This window comes from Pristiophorus japonicus, chromosome 15, assembly GCF_044704955.1.
Source record: "Pristiophorus japonicus isolate sPriJap1 chromosome 15, sPriJap1.hap1, whole genome shotgun sequence".
Classification (NCBI taxonomy): Eukaryota; Metazoa; Chordata; class Chondrichthyes; family Pristiophoridae; genus Pristiophorus; species Pristiophorus japonicus.
This window is the reverse complement of record NC_091991.1, coordinates 67,255,989-67,261,988: the sequence shown is the minus strand read 5'-3', so window position 1 is coordinate 67,261,988 and position 6,000 is coordinate 67,255,989.

The following is a 6,000-nucleotide window of genomic DNA, read 5'->3' as shown; positions in this document are numbered from 1 at the left end:
CTGACTGGCCTGTAGTTGCCAGTTTTATCCGTCTCCCCTACTTTAAACAGGGGTGTAACATTTGCAATCCTCCAGTCCTCTGGCACCGCCCCCATATCCAAGGAGGATTGGAAGATTGCATCCAGAGCCTCCGCAATTTCCACCCTTACTTCCTATCGTGTATGAAATGATACAATGAACTGATACAATGAACTCCGTCCTGTGAGCCAGTGACAGTGTAACCTAGTCAGTCTTTAATGCTTCCAGAAGTGAAGATACTTATATACCGGGGCCAGCACGAGTGTACCTGTGACCTTAGGAACTCCGACGGTAGTGCTTCCTGTTGGTGGGTAGACCTTATGTACATACATTACATAATTCCCATTCTTGGCACAAGTCCATATTACAAGTTCAGACAGTCCGGAGCCTTTCACCCCCTGGTTGACCGTCTCAGTACAATCCCAGTGCTTTCTGAGTCTCTCACGACTTGGGGCTGGGCGTTGAACACAGTGGGTTCTTTTGATGGCTGGACGTGAGTTGGTTGGTCATCCACGCGCGTGGTGTCTTCTTCCAACTGTTCCAGTTCGTCAGTGTGTCTTAGCTTGATTTGATCAATGTGTTTCCTGCACATCTGCCCATTCTTGAGCTTAACCATATACACCCGGTTGCCCTCCTTATCTGTAACATTGCCCAGGAGCCACTTGGGCCCTTGACCATGGTTAAGTACATACACTGGGTCATTTACAGATATGTCGTGTGACACTGTGGCGCGGTCGTGATACCACTGCTAGTGTTGACGTCGGGTTTCGACATGATCGTTAAGGTCAGGATGGACTAGAGAGAGCCTGGTTTTGAGGCCTTTCCATCAATAATTTCGCAGGTGGGACCCCGGTGAGCGTGTGTGGCCTTGCCCTGTAACTGAGCAGTATGCGTGACAGGCGTGTTTGCAAGGAACCATGAGTTATGCATTTCAGAATCTGCTTGATGGTTTGAACTGCCCACTCCACTTGACCATTGGACACTGGTTTGAACAGGGCTGACCTCGCGTTTTATGCCGTTGCGTTTCATGAACTCTTGAAACTCCAGGCTCATGAAACACGGTCCGTTGTCGCTGACAACGATGTCTGGCAGACCATGTGTGGCAAACATGGCTCTCAGGTTCTCATTAGTGATAGTGGAAGTGCTGGATGACATGATCACACATTCTATCCATTTGGAGTATGTATCCACCACCACAAAAAACATTTTAACGAGGAAGGGGCCCGCAAAGTTGATGTGGATTCTAGACCACGGTTTGGATGGCCATGACCATGGACTGAGCGGAGCTTCCTTTGGGGCATTGCTTAACTGCATGCAAGTGCTGCACTGATTAATGCGTGACTCTAAGTCCAAGTCACATAGAAACATAGAAACATAGAAAATAGGTGCAGGAGTAGGCCATTCGGCCCTTCTAGCCTGCACCGCCATTCAATGAGTTCATGGCTGAACATGCAACTTCAGTACCCCATTCCTGCTTTCTCACCATACCCCTTGATTCCCCTAGTAGTAAAGACTTCATCTAACTCCTTTTTGAATATATTTAGTGAATTGGCTTCAACAACTTTCTGTGGTAGAGAATTCCACAGGTTCACCACTCTCTGGGTGAAGAAATTCCTCCTCATCTCGGTCCTAAATGGCTTCCCCCTTATCCTTAGACTGTGACCCCTGGTTCTGGACTTCCCCAACATTGGGAACATTCTTCCTGCATCTAACCTGTCTAACCCCGTCAGAATTTTAAACGTTTCTATGAGGTCCCCTCTCATTCTTCTGAACTCCAGTGAATACAAGCCCAGTTGATCCAGTCTTTCTTGATATGTCAGTCCCGCCATCCCGGGAATCAGTCTGGTGAACCTTCGCTGCACGCCCTCAATAGCAAGAATGTCCTTCCTCAGGTTAGGAGACCAAAACTGTACACAGTACTCCAGGTGTGGTCTCACCAAGGCCCTGTACAACTGTAGCAACACCTCCCTGCCCCTGTACTCAAATCCCCTCGCTATGAAGGCCAACATGCCATTTGCTTTCTTAACCGCCTGCTGTACCTGCATGCCAACCTTCAATGACTGATGTACCATGACACCCAGGCCTCTTTGCACCTCCCCTTTTCCTAATCTGTCACCATTCAGATAATAGTCTGTCTCTCTGTTTTTACCACCAAAGTGGATAACCTCACATTTATCCACATTATACTTCATCTGCCATGCATTTGCCCACTCACCTAACCTATCCAAGTCGCTCTGCAGCCTCATAGCATCCTCCTCGCAGCTCACACTGCCACCCAACTTAGTGTCATCCGCAAATTTGGAGATACTACATTTAATCCCCTCGTCTAAATCATCAATGTCAGGCTACCAAACATGGGACCTGGCGATGGCCTTCATCATGACAATACCAGGATGTGTACTACGTAACTCCCGTACAAATCTCTTGATGAGCAGTGACAGGCGACCCTTCACTCTCAAAGGCATTCTTGACCATGAGTAGCTCTGCGGGCATTGGCGTTTCCACCGCCGGTGTGGGCAACGGTAACCGGCTCAATGCATCAGCGCAGTTGTCGGTGCCTGGTCTATGGCGAATGACATAATCATAGGCAGATAATGTCAGCGCCCACCTCTGGATACGGGGCGACGCGTTGGTATTGATACCTTTATGTTCTGAGAACAACAATATAAGCGGCCTGTGATCGGTTTCAAGCTTGAGCGAAACCCAAACAGGTACTGGTACATTTTTTTTTACCCCGTAAACATATGCTAAAGCCTCTTTCTCTACCATGCCGTAGGCTCTTTCCGCCTTGGACAAGCTTCGAGATGCGTATGCAACTGGTTGTAGTTTGCCGGATTCATTGGCTTGCTGGAGTATGCAGCCGACCCCATAGGACGACGCATCACAGGTCAAAACTAGATGCTTGCATGGGTCATACAGTACCAGTAGCTTGTGGGAACACAACCAATTTCTAGCCTTCTCAAAGGCTCTGTCTTGAAGTTCACCCCACACCCAGTCGTCTCCTTTCCTGAGCAGCTTGTGCAAATGCTCTAATACTGTGCTCAATTTGGGTAAGAAATTACCGAAGTAGGTGAGAAGACCCAGGAACAAATGCAGCTCCGTCACATTCTGGGGCCTGGGCGCATTTTTGATGGCCGCTGTTTTAGTGTCTGTATGCCTGATTCCGTCTGCAGCAATCTTTCGTCCAAGGAATTCGAACTCTGGTGCCATGAAAATGCATTTCGAACGTTTCAGCCTGAGTCCCACTTTATCCAGACGACGCAGAACCTCTTCCAGATTGTGCAAGTGCTCGGCGTGTCACGACCTGTGACTAGGATGTTGTCTTGGAATACCATGGACCTGGGGACGGATTTCAATAAGCTCTCCATGTTTCTCTGAAATATGGCTGCCGCCGAACGAATGCCAAAAGGGCACCTGTTGTAAATAAGCAATTCTTTGTGCGTGTTGATGCACGTAAGTTTCTTTGATGATTCAACCTTCAACCAGTTCCTGTGTCATGTAGGCCGATGTTAGATCCAATTTGGTAATGATTTTCCCCCGGCTGGCGTTGCAAACAGGTCATCAGCTTCGGTAGCGGGTACTGATCTTGTTTCGAAACTCGGTTGATTGTGACCTTGTAGTCTCCACAAATCCTGACTGTGCCATCGCTCTTTAACACCGGAACAATAGGGCTGGCCCATTCATTAAATTCGGCCGGTGAGATGAACCCCTCGCGTTGTAGCCTGTCCAATTCGAGCTCGACCTTTTCTCTCATCATGTGCATGACCGCCCTGACTGTGTGATGGATGGGCCTTGAGTCTGGGCCTAGGTGAATCTACACCTTGGCTCCCTTGAAGCTGCCAATTTCTGGTTCAAACAGTGAGGGAAATTTGCTCAGCACTTGAGCACACAAATCATCATCCGCTGATGACAAAGCTTTGCTATTGTATCATTTCCATTTTATTTTCTCGAGCCAACTCCTGGCGAAGTACGATGGGCCGTTACCCGGGATAATCCATAATGGTAGATCATGAACCACTCCCTCGTACGATACTCTTACTGCTGCACTACCGATCACTGGTATGAGCTCTTTGGTGTAGATATGCAACTTCGCATTTATCGGACTCAGCTTGGGTTTCTCTGCCTTGGTCTCCCACAGCTTTTCGAAAGTCCTCTGGCTCATTATCGATTGACTCGCACCCGTGTCTAATTCCATGGATACCGGCACACCGTTTAATTTTACCTCCATCATTATCAGTTGCCTCTTTGTTACGAACGTACATACGCTATACACTTCCTCTTCGGAGCTCTCAAATGCCTCGGGCTGCATCGCCAAATCCACGCTGAATTGATCATCATCCATGTGGTGTGTTGCAGCTCGCTTGCTCTGCTGTGGACACGTCCGTTGAAGATGCCCTGTCTTCACACACCCTCTGCATACATACTACCTGAAGTGGCACTGATGGGGTTGGTGATTGTCCCCGCAACACCAACACGTTGAGCTCGAATTTGCGCCCGATGGCGGGCTTTGAGCGGCTCCCGTTCTCGCATATGCAGTCGAGTAGGCCTTCGATGGCGAACTTTGAGCGGCTCCCAGTCTTGCAGACGCAGTCGAGTAGGCCCTGCCATGTGCAGCTCTGCCGGCCGTCGATACAATTTTGTACACAATACTTGCCATGGATTTCCACTTGTCTCGATATCTGCTTCATGCTTTTCTGCGTGGACATACAAGTCTGAGCGATGGTGATGACCTTGCTGAGGTCCGGCGTCTCCGCAGCCAGCAGCTTACTTGAGATCGCCTCATGGTTGACCCCGATCACGAAAAAGTCACGCAGCATATCTTCCAACGCAGGTCCAAATTTGCAAAGCCCTGCAAGACGTCTCAGGTCGGCATCAAATGCCGCTATGTCCTGGCCTTCTGGACGAACATGCGTATAGAAGCGATATCGGGATATGAGGATTCCTTCTGTGGGTTTAAGGTGTTCCTGAACTAGAGTACACAGTTCTTTGTAATCCTTTTCTGTCGGAAGAGTGGGTGAGAGCAGATTCTTGATGAGTGCATAGATCGTGGGGCCACAGATGGTGAGAAGAACTGCCCTGCGCTTCTCTGCATCCTTGCCTTTGTTTCGGTCACTTGCCACGAAATACTGGTCAAGGTGATCCATGAAATCTCCGCAATCCTCTCCTTCTTTGAATCTCTCGAGAATTCCAACAGTACTCGATCGTACTTCGTGCTGTGCTCGCCATGCTTTTACGTGGGTTTGTATTTGCCTCGTCGCCAGTTGTAGTCTATGAAATGATACAATGAACTCCGTACTGTGAGCCAGTGACTAGGTGTAACCTGGTCAGTCTTTAATGCTTCCAGAAGTGAAGATACAAAGGTGAAGTTCAAGATATATACCGGGCCCAGCACGAGTGTACCTGTGACCTTAGGACCTCCGACGGTAGTGCCCCCTGTTGGTGGGCAGACCTTATGTACATACATGACACTTCCCTCATTACCTAGGATGCACACCCTCCGGACCGTGTCATTGGACAAAAATAGATGCCAAGCCAAATAAGGAGATATTGGGGGCGGGAGGTGATTGAAAGCTTTGTCAAAGAGGTGGGTTTTAAGAAGGATCTTAAAGGAGGAGAGAGGAGTTTAGGGAGGGAATCTCAAGAGCTTGGGATATAGACAGCTGAAGGCACTACTGGAGGGAAAGGGGATGCACACGAAGACAGAGTCACAGGAATGCAGAGTTTGGGGAGCGGGGAGGTCATTGGGCTGACTGAGTTACAGAGATAGGGAAAGGAAAGGCCATGAAGGGTTTTAACCATGAGGATGAGAATTTGAAATTCAAGGCTTTGGGTGACTGTGAGTTAATGTAGCACCTTGGGAAGTTTTTCTACACTAAAACTATATTAATGCAAGTTGATGTTATTCTCTTTATAAAACAGATGATATGACAGCGAGGGACCTAAAAGGATAAATATAATGAAATTAACTAAATTATTATTACA